Below are 21,555 nucleotides of genomic sequence, written 5' to 3'. Positions count from 1 at the left end.
AATGATGTGGTCACAAACCAAGGATGTCAAGGAACACTGAGAGCCACCAGAAGCTGGAAGGGGCAAGGAAGGATTCTCCTCTGGGTCTTTCAGAGGGAGTGAAGCCCTGCTGACATCTTGATTTCAGACCTGTGGCCTCCAGACCTGTGAGAGAATACATTTCTGTCATTTTAAGCCACTCAATTTGCGGTATTTTGTTCAGGTAGCCCTAAGAAGTTTCATAGGTAATGGAAAAGTCAGAGCTGATGAAAAAGCATATGGGTAGCAACCACATAATTAAAGTAAAAAAAATATGGGTAATGTCTCCAAAAGAATGAGTGTAGCAAGAGAAAAGCAAAAAAGGAAGAGATGAGACCCAAGGGCTAGCATAAGGAACACCCATTATTAAGAAGAATTAGGAAGAGAATGAGGATATGGCCAAGGACTGGGGAAGCAAGAGAACATGGTCATTTTTGCTGAGAGCTGACACAGTACACAATGAGGGTGAAAACATGGTACAAGTAAGGTCAAGTGTGTTTAAAGTGTTCAAGATACACAAACCACTCATTTGTGGAATTTCTACCCAAGCAAGAAAAAAACTGGAAGAGTCTGGAAACGGCAGTAGTTTCACTGGATGAGTGGTATATTTGCTTTGGCTTCCTGTTTCTGTTTTGGGTTTTCTTTCTCTTTTTTAAAGTATAAGGAAAATATGATTGAAGAGAAAAGGGAAATTTTTCTTTCCTCTCTATTCTACTTTTTATTCTTAGAGTTTGAGACAAATATTGGAAAATTTAGGACTAATACCTGAGCTCTGATCATTAAAACACTGGATTTTATTAAATCTTTCAAATCATAGAGATACAGTTGATGCAATTACTAGCAGTAGTTAGCAGCAAAGTAAATATTCTAAAACAAAAATTGAATGTAAGTGTCATTATTTACCAATCCAGCATTAGATATTATTTACCTATTACATTTACAATAGAAGTTATAGAGGAAGTTAATGAGCTGCATAATTGTTTACTTACTATTTATAATTAGTGGGATACTCACATAGTACAAATAAAGACATGATGTCATTTGTTCCTCAAGGCAGAAAATACTATGGAGGATTTGGAAAGGAAATGTCACCTCTACCTAGTGCTGCAGTTATACAAATACATGAATTTCTGAATCATAATTTAGTAATTACACATATTAAACTTAACTTTGATAGCAATACATAAATGTGTATTTGTATTGATATCAGTAATAATAGCTAACATCTATGAAATGTTCACTATTAATTCATTTAATTTCTCATGATAACCCTGACAGCTAAGTACAATTATCATTCCCATTTTACAGATGAGGAAACTAAAGCACAAAGAGGTCAAGTATATTCCCTAAAACACACCGAGAGAGTACTGCAAACCCAGGCCGTCTGACTCCAGAGTCTGCACTGGCAACCACAAAGATCTAAAATGCAAATCTTAAATGAAAATATAATAATTTTCATTTATTCAGATAGAACAGCTATGTATTGATCCAGATACTGGAATTTTCATATTAGCTTATATAGTTAACTGACTAGGACATCACAATTAACATCTGCATGAAATTTAGGATACATTAAGTCCCAGTTGCTTTAATGTGTTTATGATTCATCACTCTTCAGAAGGTTGACAACTCATCTGACTTTTAACTACAAAGAAGCTAAGAAGAGTTTCAAAGGACTAGAACCTCCTTTATAATATAGTCAATGAAGGCATGTGTTTAAGTAGACTGTATCTCTCAATGCCTAGCAATGACATACTATCAGAAGTTACTGTATATCCATTGTTGACCATAGACACATCAGTGCATAAGTCCATCCAAACACACACACATACACACACACACACACACGAACACAGATCTATGCTCTTGTGCAGAATAATATAATATATAAATGTATTTCTCATGGGAAAAATACAGTGTGCATGGAAAGGCTTCTGCTGTATTTGATGGGATTTAAATTATGCCAGTTGACAAGCATTCACAGTTTAAAAGACCCATGCTCTCAGCTAAAGGTGGAATTTGGCTCCATTTACTTTAAATAGCATCCTGAGAGATGACTGTCCTCGTAAACTACAGCATGAGGGCAATTTTGAGTTCATAATTGTGTCTAGCATGTGGTGATTCATTATCACCCCCTGAAAGCAGGCACCTGCTACTTAGTTTTTACGAGCTATGGCAAAACTGATTACAAATTTGTGAACATTAATATAATAGCTTTTATCAAACCTTCAAATAATTGCAAGCACTAAGATTAATGCCACAGCTAATAGCAATTAGCAGTGAAATAAATACTAAAACAGAAAACTTAAAGGAAATATCACAGTTTGTGAGACCAATTAGTCACCAAGTCCCGTTGATTCTGCCCTCATTATCTTTACCACACTCCTACCTCCCTCTCCATTCCCTCTGACCCCTCTCCACTCAGGGTCCAGGGCTTCAAAACTGCCCCTGTGGAAAAGTGTACTGGCCTCATAACTGACTCCCCAACATACAGCCTACAACCTTTCCTTACTGCAATCCCTTTATACACAATTCCCAGAAACCTTCCAGAACCACCTTGCTCCAATTATACCACTGCCCTACACAAATGCTTCCAGGACTCCCCATTGCTTAAATAATGGATGCCACATTCTCTAGTCTATCATCCATGCACTCCATGGACTGGCCTTCATAGAAATCCCAACCTCTTTTCCCACATTTGCTCTTCCCTGATCCTTTCATTAACACAACTTCCTCTTTTCCACGTGTGATCCAAGCTTTTCAGCTCTAGAACGTTGTTTAATCATAATTACTTAGAATGTCTTCCTCTCCATTTCTAAAGTTTCCCCTCTAAATAAATTTAACTCAGATTTAATATCCTCATTGAAGAGTTCCTGGGTCTCATCATATACTACTTACCTCTGCTTCTGAACACTCATAGCATTTTATATCTTCCCTATGAAAGTTTGTAACTTTCTATCTTGCATTCTAGTTACAGTGGATTGCCCCATATTTGTGGCTTCCCCACCCCAGAGATTCAACAAACTGTGGATGTATGGTTGGTTGAACCCAGGAATACAGAACATGCTGATGTAGAGGGCCCATTGAACAAGAAAAATGGGAAATCTGAGTCAGATCAGTGGATTGCATCAATTTTAATACCCTGGGATATTATATTACAGTTTTGCAAGAAGTTACAATGGGGAAACTGGAGGAAAGATACAAAGGATCTCCCTCTACTATAGATTTCAACTATATATTCAATATAGATCAACAACTAACTCAGAATAAAACATTCAATTTTAAAACCAACACCAATACCCAGGGTAGAATCCAGAGAATAAGAATGGGCATAGTGTTTTCAGTTCCTCCACAGAGAAGTGGCTTGAAACTGCTCTCACAGTTGCACCCCTGATATAGTGGAACCTCAGAGAGAAATCACTCTGTGAGGTGCCTGAAATGAATGGGCACCAAGAGATGTGATCTTGGGCACCTGGGCATGAACTTCCTGTGACACCGAGATTTACTTATTCTTTCTGGTTTGAAAAGGTATCTACGTTAAATGAAAAGCTGATATGATGGTAAAAAAGTATATGGGAATTCCCCGCACTATCTTTGCACAGTTCTGAGTTAAGTAGTATCCCCCCTCAAGAAATCATGTCTACCAAGAACCTGAGAATATGACCTTATTTGGAAATAGAGTCTTTGCAAATGTAATTAAATGTAAGATCTTGAGATGACATCATTCTGTATTTAAAGTAGCCCCTAAAAATCCAGAGACAGAAAGAAAAAGGTTTGTGAGGTCGGAGGTGGAGATTGGAGTTATGCTGTCACAAGTCAAGGAAAACCAGGAGCTACTAGAAGCTGGAAGAAGCAAGAAAAGATGTTCCCTTAGAGCCTTCAAGGGAGCATGGCTCTGTCAATGCCTTGACTTTGGACTTTTGGCCTCCAGCACTGTGAGAGAATATCTTCTGTTGTTGTAAGCCACCAAGTTTGTTGTAATTTGTTGCAGGAGCCCAGAAATGAATACAACAACTTTTCTATAAATCTAAAATCATTCTGAAGTAAAAGATTAAAATAAAATAAAATAAAAAATAATTGGTGTGAGGTTTGATAGGCCATCAGCAGCACAGAGCCGACCCTACAGAGAAAAAAAGTCAGGAGCAAAAGGAGTCTTAGGTTATGGGGCCGGGGAGAAAAGTAGACAGAGGCAGGACTTGACCTGGCTACACAGATGGGCCCTGGAGAGAAGGTCTGGAGTGTCACAAGGACAGTCCTGATCCCAGAAGCAGTGGAACTAGATCAGTGAAGCCAATGAACGGATCCAAAGAACAGATTAAACTCAGGAGGTAGAAGAGGCAGTGGCCGCAGGAGATGCTAATGTTTATGTTATGCCCATCCTACGTAAGGCGGAAACAGTTCATCTATGATATATGACTATTCTTGAGGGTCTACAAGAATAGGTTCCAGCCTGATGAGGAGCTGATTAGAACTAGCGTCTTCTCAGAGTCCAGAAAAAGTCAAACTGAGGAGTTCAGGACAGAACTCCAAGTAGATCAAAGTCAAGGATATGACTGACATGGCAAAATCAGCAGAAAGGTGATTTGGATCTGGACCAATGGGGTAGGAATGGAGGACAGAAATAGAGAGGACAATTTGGAAGTACTGGACCTCTGGGATGACACATTCTTTAACAAATATTTGTTGAGTATATTTTTTGCATGTACAGAACGAAATGAGATACAGGCTTTGCCTCCAAGGAGATTTCAGACTTTTAGGGCTCCACCTTAAATCCCAGGGCTGTGAGGAAAGACATATGGCTTTCAGTTTTTCTATAGTTTGGTCACCTGAAATGCAAACGCTCTGATCCTTTTAACACAATTTTCCTTCATAAGAAATTAATTTCTTCATCTTGTTCATACTTTACCTCAAGTGGTAGAATGAGAGACTTGGAGAAAAAAGGAACAATCCCATACCATTTGAAAGGAGTACTATGTGAATTGCACATTTTGCCATTCTCTCTTCCTCTCTCCTTCTATCTCCTGATGACAAATAATGTGTTATTGCCATAAACTGATATTAAATTAATCTTTGAAATATGCAGAAGAAAAAGAATACACTTCCAGAATTAACCTTACCCTGGTCATAACCTGGATTCACTATTTTTCATTTGTAAATCGCTATTTGAAGAGTGTTCCCAATAAAGATATATGTCACTTCCTCCCTTGTGCTGATCCTGAACTCCTTGAGAGCAGAGAGTGTTTCTTATTCTTAATGACAAGATCCAGACTCTTAATCAAAGAGGTCTGTGAACCTCTGAAACTGTGTGAATTTGTGAGTGAATGTTCACTTTTCTAGCAAGAGGGTCTGTAAATTTCATCATCTTCTCAAAGATTTTAAACCAAAGCACCCAAGCAGTTTGAAAGTGCATACTGTAACTTTAATTAAAGTTTCCTGAATAAACTAATTACTTAATGTATTTATGTATCCTGTCAATGCCCTCCAGCCAAAGAACGACCAGAAACCCAAGTAAAGCTGAACGATTTGTGTTTAATCCTTGATGCAGAAAGAATATACACCATTGGGAAGGGTGAGGTGTCTTAGTAATAGAGTGCTTGAAAGAACCTATTACAGTATTTGGACTTTAAGTAACTTGGAGGAGAGTGTGAGTAAGTCTCTCCATCAATCTTATCTATGAGAGAAGAGAATAGCACAAGGATAAAGCTTGGATTATTAAAGAAGTAGCATTTACTCACAGAAAACAAACTGTGGTTACCAGTAGGTGGAGAGGGAGGGATAGAATAGGAGTTTGGGATTAACAGATACACTTTATTTATTATATATAAAATAGATAAACAACAAGGATCTACTGTATAGCACAGGGAACTATATTCAATTTCTTGTAATGAGCTGTAATGGAAAAGAATCCAAAAAAATACAAAAATATATATATATATGTATAACTGAATTGCTTTGCTGTACACCTGAAACTAACATTGTAAATCGACTACACGTCAATGAAAAATAAGAATTAAAAACAAGAAGTAGCAGTCACTCATTTTGGCTGAGAGAGGGGCGTTTCGTGGATATTTTGTGGATACCACAGTGACCTAGTTTGTCGGTGCTTCCACAAAATTATGAAGTAGCCTTGCTCTGTCTCATTTTATCATGGTCCCAGCGTAACTTGTCAGAGCCTAGTGTTCTATGAGATGGTTTATGTCTCATAGAAGAATAATATGGCCTAGGTGTGAGTGCCAGATCTGTTTCTGACGTTGGGGGCTGTTCTTGTTTCCTTTCTCAATTTCTAATAACGGAAAGATTTCTGTAGTGTTAAGTAACTCAGTAGGGTGCTGGTAACACTTACGAATTTACTGGGCTAAATATTCCTGCTAGAATGCCAGGTAAAGAATTATATCTATGATAAAACATACATCAGATTTTACAAACACATAATGAATTTATATCCACACACTAAAGCATCTTAGTCAGTATCTCTTCTTGTACATTTCACATATAGTGTTCTTTAGAAGGTATGTCAAGAAGTGGTGTTACTAAAAGCTAGATATTTTATGGGTGTGAGATTTAAATTTTTTTAAGGCCAAAATAGGCATCTAATTATATATATCTTTAAAAAGTCCTTTTCTCAAACTAATAACCAAGAGTATCCTGGAAAATCCATGAATTTAAATGTTTATATTTCATTTTGTGATAATATAAAGAATAACAATAGTATAAACAATTTGGATGACTGTCTCATCACTAAGCACTCACTACGAGGTGATATCTGTCCCCTTGTGTATCTCTTTTTTGTTCCAAGTGAAACCAAATGACATCACAGGACGCTGTGATATTGAACCAGTACTAGCTGAACCAGAGGAAAATGGTTGGGAGAATTGAGTTCATCACGTAGCACACAAGAATACAATAATACAAGAAACTCTAAAGAAACTGCAACTAGCACAGGGAATAGCTGATTGCAAGCACTTCACAAAATCTGAAGAGAGGAAGGACGAGAGAGAGGAGATATTTACTAGAATATGAACAGTGATGGTGTTAGGTGATAGAACTAACTAGAGACTGCTTCTTAAATGACGTTACCTTTCTTTTTAATGAAGTTGAAATTTTCTTTAATAACCACGTATTTTTTAATCAAATTATATACTCAAAAATCTTTATATTGTTCAATATAATGCTGTAGATGAGTTATTTTTATAATAATTTGAGTTGCCTAATACTTCACAAAATACTGTGAGACGTGGCATGTAAAGAGCTTGGAAAGGGTAACTCACATCCTCACATCTAAAAAAAGAACTGAATAAACTGAAAATCAACAACTCTGTTTAAATGCACCAGAGAATTGAGACCACAGGGCAAACCACTGCCCTGAAAACTGGAGAAACAGGAAAATACAGAGAATCACGGCTTACTGGAGCAGAAGGTGCCATTAGAACTTGGAAGGACCACTTAAAGGATAGTTCACTAATTTCTGGTTACTGAGTTTGGGCTAAATTAAGAGGTAAAAACTCCAGAGTGCCCAGCCTCACGGGGAACCTCAAATTTTTGTGAGTTTTACCGCCAGAAGCCCCACCATTTTCTCAGGGTGAGGTTCAGAGAAAAACTTCCCTTGCGCTTGTTGGCAGAGGGAAGGGAAAGTTAACCATTTTGAAATAAGACCAGAACAATTCATTCTCCTTAGCAACTGCCTACCACCAAGGAAAACTAACATACGTCAGTTGCCTTCCTAAATGCCAGCAATGAAAAATTGTAATTTGAAATTAAAAATACAACATCATTTATGTTAGCACTCAAAAAAGAAACTTGTTAGTATAAATTTTATTAAATATATACAAGATCTACAAAGTCTAATAACTGCAATCAAAAAATATCTAAATAAATGGAGAGATATTCCATGTTCATGGAAAGGAAGACGAAATGTTATTAAGATCTCAGTTCTTCCCATTTTGATCTATAGACTCAAAGCAATCCCAATCAAAATCCCAGCTAGTTATTTTGTGCATATCAACAAACTGATTCTAAAGTTTATATGGAAAGGCAAAAGACTCAGAATAATGAACACAATATTGAAGAAGGAGAACAAAGCCAGAACAAAGTGGACTGACACCACCTAACTTTAAAGACGTACTATAAAGCTGCAGTAATTAAGACAGTATGGTGTTGGTGAAAAAACAGACATAAATGAAACAGAATAGGGAACACAAAGACCCACGCAAATACACTCAACTGATCTTTGACAAAGAAGCGAAAGCAATACAATGAATAAATGATAGTTCTATTAGTTTGCTAGGACTGCCATTACAAAATATCACAGACTGGATAGTTTAAACAACAAAAAATTTATTTTTCACAGTTCTGGAGCCTACAAGTCCAAGATCATGGTGTCAGCAGATTTGGTTTCTTTTGAGAACTGTCTCCTTGGCTTGCAGACAGCCACTTTCTCACTGGGTCTTCATATAATCACCTCTTGGTCCAGTGTTTGTAGTCCCTTTTTTATAAGGCTATCAGTCATATTGGGTAAAGGCCCACTCTAAGAACCCATTTTAACTTGGTTACTTTTTTAAAAGCCCTGGCTTTAAATACAGTCACATTCTAAAGCACTGGGTTAGGGCTTCAACATAGCAATTGGGGGCACTGGGGGGAGTGGTGGGGACACGATTCAGCTCATAACAATATTCTTTTTGGTAACAAGTAGACATCAACGTGCAAAAAGAAAAAATTAATCTAGACAGGTCCTACATCTTTCACAAAAATTAATTCAAAATGGGTCATAGATTTAAATATAAAACACAAAACTATAAAACTTCTAAAAGACAACATCAGAGAAAATCTAGGTGACCTCAGATTTGGCAGTGAGTTTCTAGATACAACACCAAAAGCAGAATCCATGAAAGAAATAATTGATAAGCTGGAATTAATTAAAATTTAAAACTACTGCTCTGAGAAAGACACTGTTGAGAGAGAGAAAAGACACACCACAGACTAAGAGAAAATCTTTGTAAAGCACATATCTGATAAAGAACTTATTTTTAAATATATGAAGAACTCTTAAAACTCAACAAGAAAATATACAATGCAATTTAAAAGAAGGCAAAAAAATCTAGACAGATACTTCACAAAAAAGATATGCAGATGGCAAGTACACGTAAGAAAAGATAATCAATATCACATGTCATTAGGAAATTGCAAATTTTAAAAATGAGATGCCACTACACATCTATTAGAATGGCTAAAATCCAACTCACAGGCAACACCAAATGCTGACAGGAATGTGAAGCAATGGAAATTCTCATTGGTGGAATGCAATACGGTTCATGAATTTTGGCAGATGGTTTGACAGTTTCGTACAAAGTTAAACATAGTCTTACCATTCAATCCAGCAATTGCATTCTTGGATAATTATGCAAATGAGTTCAAGATGTATATCCACAGAAAAATTTGCACATAAATATCTACAGTAGCTTTATTCATAATTTTCAAAAATTGGAAGCAACCAAGATGCCTTTCAATAGGTAAACAGATAAACAAACTGTGGTACATTCATACAATGGGGTATTATTGGACAATAAAAAGATATGAACTATCAAGACACAAAAAGACATAGAGGAAACTTGCATATTGGAAAGTAAAGAAGCCAGTCTGAAAAGCCTACATATAGTATGGTTTAAACTATATGGTGTTCTGGAAAAGGCAAAACTACAGAGTCAGTAAAATGATCAGTGTTTGCCAAGGATATGGGGGAACAGATGAATAGGTATATACAGGAGATCTTTAGGACAATGAAACTATTCTGTATGGTACTGTAATGGTGGATACATAATATTATGCATCTGCCAAAAACTACAGAACTGTACAACACTGCTATAACTGTATCCCCCCAAAACTCACATATTGAAACCCTAACCCCCGATGTGACTGTTTTTGGAGGTAGGGCCTATAAGAAGGTAATTAAAGTTAAATGAGGTCAAAAGAGTGAGGCCCTGGTATGACAGAATTAGTGTCCTTGTAAGAAGAGACACAGGAGGCTTGAGCTCACACTCCCCCTGCCTCCTGCCTCCAGCAGAGAGGAAAGGCCACATGCACACACAGAGAAGGCAGCCATCTACAAGCCAGGATGAGCTCTCACCAGAAACAGAACTCTACTAGAACTTGATCTTGGACTTCCAGCCCCCAGAACAATGAGCAAATAAATGTTAGTGTTTTAGCCAATCAGTCTATGGTATTTTGTTACGGAAGGCAGAGCAGACTAATACAAATACAGAATGACTTCTAATGTAAACAATGAACTTTAGTTAAGAGTACTATATCTTTATTGGTTTGTCTATTGTAATAAACTTACCCACACTAATGCAGGTGTTTATAATAGTGAAAACTCAGTTGGAGAGGGGATGTGGATATATGGGAACTCTACCTTCTGCTCAATTTTTCTGTAAACCCAACAGCTGCTGTTTAAAAATGAAAAGTCTCTCAATTAAAAAAAATTTTGACAGAGAATTTTTGTGACTTTTATGATATAGTCTGTCTTTCATAAACATTAGTATCTGACCATGCTCTATAGCTGTAAATATATCACCATAGACTGATAGCTGTGTATGTTCATCAAAAGTTTTCATCTTTTTGGTCTTTAATGACCAAATGTAGTTTTGCTGATGAGGAAATTGCTAAAATATTTATGTTTTAAAATATTAGTCAGGGTTCAATCTGAGAAGCAGAACCACAGTCCCTCCACCTTCCACCCCATAACAAAGAATTATCCAGTCCAAAACCCTAAGGATTTCTCAACCTCAAAACTTAACATTTTGGACCAGAGAACTCTGTGTGTGTGTGTGTGTGTGTGTGTGTGTGTGTGTGTGTGTGTGTGTGTGTGTGTGTTTGCGGTGGGTGGGGGGTGCTACAGGGTGCTGACCTGCACATAGTAGAATATTAAGCCATGTACCTGAACTCTGCTAACTAGATGCCAATAGCAACCCTCATGCCGGCCTCCTTACCCCTCCCGCCCTCTTACTCCCATCATGGTAATCAAAAACATCTCCAAATATCACCAAATGTCCCATGGGGGACAAAATGGCCCTCAGCTGAGAACAACGTGTGTGAAGGTATTTGATACAGGGATTGTGGGAGCTGCGGCACTATAAGGTTAGGGTCTCCAAATCTGATGAAGGAGCTTGAAGTCCACAAGGCAGTCAGGAAGGGAAGATGGATGTATAGTGGGGATGAACAAGAACAAACTGGAGCTCTCCAGCATGAGCTGGACCCTTACTTGCTGCCACTTTTCTTCTAGCTGCCTCTGCTGGTGGTGACAAGGGTATCCTGCAGACTCTGGGGCTCTTGGTTACAGAACTAAACACATACCTGGCCCAAGAGTCAGAGAAACTGAAAGAGGACCTGGGAGAAGGTAGGGCAGTTGCAGTTTCAACAGTGTGAACCAGCAGCAAAGCAAAAGCACAAAATGGTTACTGCTTCACCTCCACTCTACCAGTCTTGCACAAGAATCTCTCCTGTGGCTTACTCGAACCAGAAATACATAGGAAAGGAGATTCTGGGAAATTCAGTTCAGCCTAGTCAACACATTACAAAGCCATTGCAAATACTCTCTAATGTTATAAAATGAAAGTGTTCAACACTGATCAAGTAAGCTCATTGTAGATTTTATTTTTTACTTTCAAATGAGGTTCAAAGAAAAATATAGAAATACCTTGGTGAAACTGCAGGAAACTTCAACTAACTATTCATTTTCCCCAAAATATTAATTCCATTCAATTTATATCATATTTTGCCCCAGATGTTACATGCACTGTGGCCATATATACATCAGATTTTTAAAATCAATTGAAAACTTGTACCTGTAGAAGGTTTACAATTTTTAGTTGCAGATGCCAGATGTTAATGCTAATGTTAATAACAAAACATAATCTAAATGAAACTCTAATCTGCTCCCACTGTTCCCTTTCTCTCCTAAGTATATAATTTTCTCTCTTCAAGACAGGGTAATCTTCAATAGCCTATATTTACATAATGTATTTGCTATAGATTTTTTCATTCCCAACTAATCAGTTTAGAATCCATTTGCCAGAGTCTGAAGACGTCCTTGCTGGGGCTAGTTATAGACCTTTCCTTGTAAATGATCATGTTGATTAGGAAAGATGAAGTGTGTCCTCTCTCTGATATATACAATCTGAGTGATTTAGAATGTTTTCTCACAATAGCCTATTTAGAATAGTAAAAGATAAGACAAAACCCTGACAAATAACAGCACAATCTCTCTTGCTGCCTTTTTGTTAGGTCTCCAAAATAATGGGGGTGGGGAGATTAATTGGGAAACAATTTAGAAGTTACCATATTGGTTTGATGAAGCCTTTGTGAAGATATCCCTTTCTGAATAAGAGTTGGACTAGGCACAGGCTGACTCCAATTGCGTGGACACCCACGAGGAAAACCATACCTCCTCCAAGATTCTATGAGCCAAACATTTCTGCCCCCGTGCTATCCTAAAGCCTTAGAGAGTCTTGGCCACCAGAGGGTGAGTTCTGAGATCAGCAACATATTTTACAGTGATACAGATATACTGTCTCAAGATCATATCATTTATCTATCTCCCAGTGGGACTATAAACTTCTACACAAAAGTATAAAAAGAATTCCAAATTTACATGTCTCACTTCCTAAACTGCAGTAAGTCATTTCCCTTCAAGAAATGGCTACTTGTATTTTTATGTATCTGGTAGGCTGGTGACATTTCCCAACCTTGGAGAAGTGGCCTTCTGTAGGAGATGTCCTGTGTGTCCCACCAGCATACTCCCCTCTCATCATCCAAGCTATATGCTCCAGGGTTTCCCCACATGAGGATCCCCTATGTGAGTCCTTCCGTTGTGGTGGACTGACTATGTGAGCAGTCTGGTAGATTTGGTTGGTCTCTAGCCCAGTTGACTGACAGGCCCTGCCTGTTGCAGAGACTACCAGTTGCTGGTTAGCAGCAGCTGGCCATGCAGAACCCCAGGGGTCCATGTGGCTAGGGCTGACTCAATGGTGTAGGGAGTCAACATCCAGAAGATTCAGGGACTATTGTCTGCCCACTAGTGGCTGGAGGGCAGGGCTGCTGCCTGCCCACTGCTGAGTGTAGCTGGGTCATGGCCCTCTAGTCTAGAGGGGCTGTCATCTCAGGAAGTCTTTAGGCAGCCTGTCTGCTGATGTGTGCAGCTGTGTTCCCACCTAGTCAGTTGTTCGGCCTGAGGGCCCACAGGTCTTGGTGCTAATGAAATAGAGGAGTATCCTACAATGGTGCCCATGCACACTGGTGTCCACAAGGTAGAAGGAGCTCCCATATATGGCTGCCACCAGTGTCTATGTCCCTAGGGTGATCCACAGCCACCCTCTACCTTTCTGATAGACTTTCCAAGACCAGCAGGTAGGTCTGGCCCAGGTTCCTATCAAATTACTGCTTTTGCCCTGGGTCCTGGTGCATGTGAGATTTTATGTGTGCCCTTTATGAGTGGAATCTCTATTTCCCTCAGTCCTGTGGGGCTCCCCAAATTAAGGCCCACTGGCCTTCAAAACCAAATGCTCTGGGCTTTTCAAAGACCAGGACTCCTGGGCTGGGGAGCCTGATGTGGGGCTCAGAACTCATTCCTATGGGAGAAATTCTGCAATATAATTATTCTCCAGTTTGTGGGTCACCCACCCAGTGGTATGGGACTTGATTAGATCACAAGCTTCTGCCCCTCCAACCCGCCACGTTGTGGTTCCTTCTTTATGTCTTTAGTTATAGAAGATTTTTTCCAGTAGGTCCCATCTTTTTCATCAATGGTTGTTCTGCCAATTGTTGCGATTTGGGAGCGCTCATGAGAGGAGGCGAGCTCAAGTTCTTTCTACTCTGCTATTCTGACCCATCTCTCTTGATATATTCTTTGAAATACACCACCACAAAAGTAGCTGTTTAATAATGTTGATTTTGTGAGAGATGATTGGAAACTTCATTTCAGTAATTTAATAATCAATAAAATGATAATTACATTTCAAAATAATGATGACCTTGGAATGACTCATCAAAAAATGAAATATTGGAGGTGAGGATATAGTTCAGTGGTAGAACATAAGCTTAGCATGCACAAGGTCCTGCGTTCAAACCCCAGTACCTCCATAATAAATAAGTAAACCTAATAACCTCCTCCTCCCCCCTCAAAAAAACACAAAATATGAAATATTCTATAGCATAGCAAGATCTGTATATTTTTATATTCTATGTGTGAAATCATTTTATAATATTAATGTTTCAAGGATGTCTATATTTGCATAAACAGAATCACCAGTCCCCAGTTCTGCCAAATAATAAACAGTTTACTGAACTTGAAATTCCAATTTATTGGTCTAAATTTTATTTCAGTAATAATTCCTCTTGAATCAATGCCTGTAACAGCATTGCTTTAAAGAATGGGGCATGAGTGCCCTCTTGTGATAGAATAAGCATTTAAACACATTTGTAAATATTTTTCAGTTGCATATGAAGTAATGTGAACTGAATTATTCGCAAGCACAAAATGCCCTTTATTGCTAGGCCAATCTGCATCAGCACTTTTGAATGCGGATATGACAAGTATCTGAAGAACTTGCATAATGTTAATAGACAATATGAATAAGTCACAATTAAATGTTATACCTTCAATTGTTCTGGTAGCTCCAACAAAATTCAAATATGACAGACGCTCATTCAACTGATCATCCCTTTACTGTCTCACAAATGCTCTCCATTCCTGCTTAGTAACTAGACATGCTCCCAGAACAAGAGTAATTCTCAGGAACAGGTAGGCTCCGAGTGCTCCCGCTCTCTAGCTCCCAGTGGGTGAGGTGTCTGTTTTCCAAGGGTCAGTTTCTTGATCCTAAACCTGCATTTATCAATTGTATTTATATTCAAATTATGTAAGTAAATTAAATAATACGTAAAATAATGCTTTATTAAAAGGAAAAGAAAGTGTTATTAGGTAAAGCAAAACTAAGTTGGATGCTTTGCATGACTTCAGGAAAGATAATGAGGAAAAAAACTTTTTGAGACTGTACATGGGCAAGAAAACTAGAAAATTGACAACAGAAGCCACAAAAATCTAGAAGAATTCTACATTCAGTAACATCAACATTAGCAGACTACTTAAAAAATAATTTTTAATAAAAGCCTTAGCCCAAAATCAAAAGGCTAGTAAAAATTCTCATGTTTATATTTTAGGTACATATTATCTTTTTGAATGATTTTTTACTTTGACACTTTTGATTCACTGAGTCTGCAGTGTACTTTTTCCCCCATCTGCTCATATTTTATATATATTTAGGTTAAACTTGTATGGAGTGTGGATTTGGCCAGATTCTAAAATGAATTTTGGTCCGTGTGACCTGAAATACAGGAAATCTGTCTCAGATGAAATATCAAACCATAACATTTGGCACTGACATCTGGGAATATTTGTATGAACTTTTGAACCCAAAATTACATTGCCTTTACATTGCTAACATCAATGTTTTCTATAAAAGATTTATGCAGACGACAGTTTTGTATAATCCATACCAAAGGAGAGCATTTCACACCCATTTTAAGTAAATCTAAATGACTTATTATCTGCAAGTTGAAGAACAGTTTTTTATGGTGACATGACCAACTACAGCATTAGATAGGAGGGCTTCACTTCATTTTTTAAATTATTTTTAATTACCCAGGAAACTGTGAATATAACTAGTTCAAATTAATGTAAATGACTAATGTTTCTCTGAAGTATATCTATAATTAAAATTTGAAGCACGTACTATGCATTCCTTCTATTTCCCTTGAACTTAACACAACAATCTCAGTAACTGTCACATTGACTAGCAAATTTTGATATATAATTACACTACTTTGGATTCCACAAGAGAATGTAATTGTGAAAGTACCAGAATACATGTATCCACACATTATTTAATCAATAATTATTTAGCATCTACTATGGGCCACGCTGTATTCTTAGCCAAGCTGAGAAAAAAACAGATAAAAATTCCTGGCCTTGTAGAGCTTACATTTGGCAGGGGGAATATAAAAAACCAATAAACACAAAACTCAGTGTGTTAGAAGGTGGTGTGTACTATAGGAAAAAATAGAAGAAAGAGACAGATGGGGAGTATTGGACCAGGGCTAAATAAGTTGGCCCAGAAATGCAAATCAAAACCACGATGAGATATTACCTCACATCTGTCAGAATGGCTATTATCAAAAAGAACACAAATAACAAACGTTGGTGAGGATGTGGAGAAAAGGGAGTTCTCATACACTGATAATGGGAATGTAAATTGGTGCAGCCACTACAGAAAACAGTATGGAGTTTCCTCAAAACACAAAAAACTCCTATATAATCCAGGAATTCCACTCCTCGGTATACATCTGAAGAAAATAAATAGACTAATTCGAAAAGATACATGCATCTCAATGTTTATAGCAGCACTATTTGTAATAGCCAAGATGTGGAAGCAACCTAAATGTCCATCAACAGATGAATGGATAAAGAAACTCCAGCTACAATTTCTGCTAAGCCTAAAGATCTGTATCAGTGGTAACAAGAAGTTACCTAACAAACATGAAAACGGAGAAATACAAGAGTCCAAGTTAAAATATTTGTCCATTTTCATCTAAGTCAGGTTTTTAAAGAAATGAGTACCTACAGTTTTTTCAAGTTCAGATTCATTTAGGGAAAAAATGAATAATCCTTGAACTTGAGGTTCTTTCTGCCTGGGAAGTTTTCTGTCTGGGGTACTACTTCTTTGCGTGGATACACCTTTACCAAGGCACAGCTGTTAAAGCCATAACTTTAGAAGAATGGATAAAATACATGATAAACTCTTTGAAAAATATAGTAAGCTCTTGTCAAGAGAGCAGGAACTAGCCAGACCTTCGAGGAACACTTCTGAAGATGTTGGAAGTCAGCTTAACCACTGATTTGTTAAATAACCTTAGATAAGTAGCCTTTTCTGCATCTATTTTCCCATTTTTCAAATATGGAAATAATAATATATGCTTTACCCAGTGCACAATATTAATGTTGGAAAACATATGTTAAAAGGTTTTAACTAATATAAAGTATTACACAGCATCATCATCACTAATCATTTATTGACTATCTACTATAATTAAAGCAATATGATATATGTTTATTGGGACTGAGAGCCAGGATACAAAACAAAAACAGAACAAAACCCTGGATAATATCTGCTGTACTCATGGAATAAGAGTGGAATTGGATGAATAACATATGTGCTTTGTATAAATCATGCAAATACTCAGATTCTCTTAAATAGAGCCAAGCACTTAGTAAAGATTACAACTGGAATAAATTACTACATAGTGCTGAGTTTTTGGAGATTATCTAATGATGATGCAAAAGTTTGCCAGGAATACTCACTGAAAGGAGAGTCTTATGAGAGAGAGGTGAGTTAGTAAGTAATGGGAGAAAACAAAGAATAACGGGGGAAAAATAATATAAATTACTTTACAGATCAAGCTACAGATAAAACCAAAACAAGATTTGAAATGATGAGGATTTCGTCATTTGAAGGGGAGAAATTAGGTCTTGGCCACGTCTAATTTAGCGTGACAGAGTGGCCACAGGACTGTAATCAGGGTCCTAGGTTGTGTTAGATCATGGAATTGGAAGAGTAAGATCTGATCTAGGTCGTAAAAGTGTTAAATCTATTAAAGATTTCTCCTGGTGTACCTGGGTAAAATGAAGTTAGATTAAAATAACTGTTTCAGCTGAAACAATTATTGAATACTAAGGTCAACAGGTAAAGCATTACAGAGACCTATCTTTCCTTCCATCCATTTTATAAACATTAAGCCTCTGCTCTTCTCCTGGGGCTAGAAGAATTTGGTTAGACATAGCTCCCCATTGTCCCTTACACTGATTATCCACTCTTCCTTTTGGACTCTGTCCCATCTGGTCACATTCTTTCCTTCCAGAGGTCTATTTCAGCTTTTGGCTCATAATTTCTTTTTGGACTGCACATCTTATCCTTTGCTTTTCAAAATCAGCTGCCAACTGTAAAAGAAAAATTGTTTGAAACCAGGTCTAGGACAGAACGTTTTACTTGATGTAATGATCGACGTCTTTCTGGGAAGATATGAACATTCTTGATAAAAATGTTTAAGCAATTTTCAGATAACCTTTAATAGAATTAAGATTTGTTCTAGGAAAGTTAGGTTGGGTAAGAGCTGATATGAATCCAACCAGGAAGTTACTGGTGATGAGCACAGTTTCTATAGAGACATAAAGCAGAAACCAAACTACACTGGGTTGAAGAATAAAGAAGTAAAGGATTGTAGGCAATGAATGCAGGTGACTGTTTCAAGAAGCTTGTCTGCGAAAGGCAAAGGAAAGATGAGGTAGCAGCTTGTTTTGAGGACAATGGACGTGATTATTTTATGTGCTGAGGGAAAGGAGGAAAAGAAAACTAGGAAAGGAAATTAGATGTTGGCTTTTTGTTCCGGAATAAAAACTTTTGCCTCTTGTTACAAATAATGTGCTCTGACTTGGTTTCATTTATTTAGAATAGGAATTTAGATAGAGATAAGCTTCTTTTTAGTACCTAGCATTAGAGAGAGAGTGCAATATAGGTTAGGGTCTCCTCCATTTGCCTACTAAACTCACATAAGGATCTAAATAAAAATCAAGATTCCAGGGCACTGTGCCAGATACGCTGAACCAGAGCATCTAAGAAGAAAGGCCTGGAAATCTGCAGTTTTAACGAGTATCCTATGAGCAAGCAAGGTTGGAGGAAAAATGGTATAATGGTGTAAAGCACAGGCTCAGGAGTCAGAAATACGAGGGCTCGAACCCTTCTTCATCACTATAGGAGTCTGTATGAATTATTCTACCTCCCTCGGTGTTTGCTGTACAGACAAAATGAAATAACACATAAAGTGCCTGGTACACATAAATGCTCAATCTATATTTGGCATCTTTTTTTTTTTTAATAAGACTTGTTTTAGGAAACTCCACTCCCCAAACCTGCCTGATTGACAGTGAAGTCTAGTGACCTCCAGTGAGCCAGATTTTTTTTAAAATATAGCTAGTCTGAGGATTACATAATCATTCTCTTTTCCTATCAAATGGTCCTAATGGGAGTGAATCTTTGGACTGGCCTGCAAGGGACCTTTTGCCATCACAGCAAGTTTATAATAAAACTTTGATATTGCTCCTAACTAAATGTTTAATAATATTTCTTTATCACAACTCATTGAGCTGCTGAATTTTCCCATCCTGTGAACTGTGTTTACTTCCTGGCACTACTGTTTTTGCTTTCATGCCATTTCATACATTCTGATACTAAAATGGTCACCCACAGCTAAACCAGCTGGAAAGTCAGAACAGTACAGGCTTTTATTAGAGCAGAGCAGTGAATCTGAGGAGTGCTACATTGTCCTCCCAGGGATAGGAATTCAAGACCAGGGACTTTGACTTACAGGGATGTTGTAGCAAAGCAATAGACAGAAAATATCCAGTAATCTAGATGCTGGAAATCAGTGTAAACCAGAGAGAGAGAACTGTACATAGGATCTTTCTAAAAAGCTAGAATATCGTATCAAGCAGACCTCAGGGACTGAGTAAAGCCGTAAACAGAGAACAAAGTGTAGGAAGTTGGAACAAGAGATCAGAGCTGAGCAAGGAGAGTTAATTGGAGCAATGAGATATCTTTGGCCTGAGGCCACCTTGTTGCATTTAAAGGAGACTCACCCCAGGGAGTAATGCTGGGCCTGACAAAGAAGCTTAAAGCTTGAGGGTGTTTTTGAACATGAGTAATTGACCTGGATTTGGGCTTTGATTTTCCTACTTCTCCTTTTGCTTATTTATGTAGTTAAAATGTCTGCATTCCTTTATTTTTGCTTAATAAAGAAGGATTAATTTGGTCACTTTACTGGACTCAGCTTCATTTTGAACAGACTTTGATCTAATGGGCTCAGTTTTGGATTAATATTGTTACAGAGGTGGAGTAAGACACATTACAGCAACAATTGGAACAAAATGGCAGCATGGCAGAGGAGCAAAACTAGGCAAGCAGAAGGATAGTAGATGTGAAGGGAAAGGAGATGAAAACAAAGACCTAAAAGAATAGGTTACTCCAGTGTAGCCACTCCAGAATGCAGAGAGGGAAGTTAGTGAGTTAGCTGAGGGAGACGGCGGGTCAGTGAGATGGGGTAGAAGACAGATCCAAACAAAGAGGTAACCAAAGGAGTCACTAATAACCCAAACACTGGAATTGAGACAGGAGGAAGGGGGCAGGACACAACCATTAAAGGAATGATAGAGCAATTAGCACCAAGATGGCGGAAAAGTCAACTCTCAAGACACCTGGAGGCCCAAGATGGCAGGAGATTTGACCTCCAGTAGACCTTGAGCTTCATTATACACACTGTAATGTACTAGCATGATACATGACACCCCACAGGCACCACGACAGTTCTGAAGCTAACCATGAGAGGTCAAAGAGAGGGTGATGGCCCAGTTCCTGGGACTCCCCAACCCTTCCCCAAAGTTGGAATAATTCTCTCACTTGTTAGCAACACCTTGCCTCAGGTGCTCTCTCTCTCTCTCTCTGGTGCCTGCACCTTCAAAGATGGCCCACACTCTGTCTGTGGAGTGTGTATCTACCCTTACTTTAACCACTTCCCCCACCCCTCCCCGTGTATATCTCTCTAAATAAATCTCCTTTTATTGAACTATGGCTTATTCTTGAATTCTTCCCTGCATGAAGCCAAGGACCCTCAGTTGCTGGGGCACGTCCCAGAGAATCAATCGAGACCTGGGACACAGCCATCCTTTCTCACACCCCACCACCCCCATTTTCCTGTATCACTTCAGAGCGCCTTCTCTGGTCATCCTATCTACAATGCCAACACCTTCACACACACACACACACACACACACACACACACACACACACACACACACACACACACATCACACACACACACTATCTTTTCCAGCTGTCTTGTTTTATCTGGGTTTTTTCGGCATTACCACAGATATAGGTTTACTTCTTAAAGTTTCAATTCACATATAACAATTCTGTATTCGCATACACCTAACAACATGGCCTCAAATATATGAAGCAAAAGTCACAGAATTATAAGTAGAAATGGAAACTCAACAATTATCTCATTAATCGATAGAACAAAAAATTAACCTTGACTTTTGCTTATTTGTTTTTGCTTTTATGGAAGTGTAGTTGATTTACAATATTATATTAATTTCAGATGTACAACATAGTGATTTGATACTTTTATAGACTGTACTTCATATAAATATAACCATGTAAAATATTGACTATATTCTCTGTGCTGTACATTACATCCTTGTATCTCATTTATTTTATATCTAGTTGTTTATACCTCTTAATTCCCTTCTTCTGTCTTGTCCTTACCCCAACCCTCTCCCCATTGGTACCCACTAGTTTGTTCTCTGTATCTCTGAGTCTGTTTCTGCTTTATTATATTTGTTAGTTTGTTTTATTTTTCAGATTCCACATATAAGTGATA

Source organism: Vicugna pacos, chromosome 8 (genome assembly GCF_048564905.1).
Source record: "Vicugna pacos chromosome 8, VicPac4, whole genome shotgun sequence".
Classification (NCBI taxonomy): Eukaryota; Metazoa; Chordata; class Mammalia; order Artiodactyla; family Camelidae; genus Vicugna; species Vicugna pacos.
The sequence above is the reverse complement of the archived record's forward strand: the minus strand, read 5'-3'. Positions refer to the sequence as shown.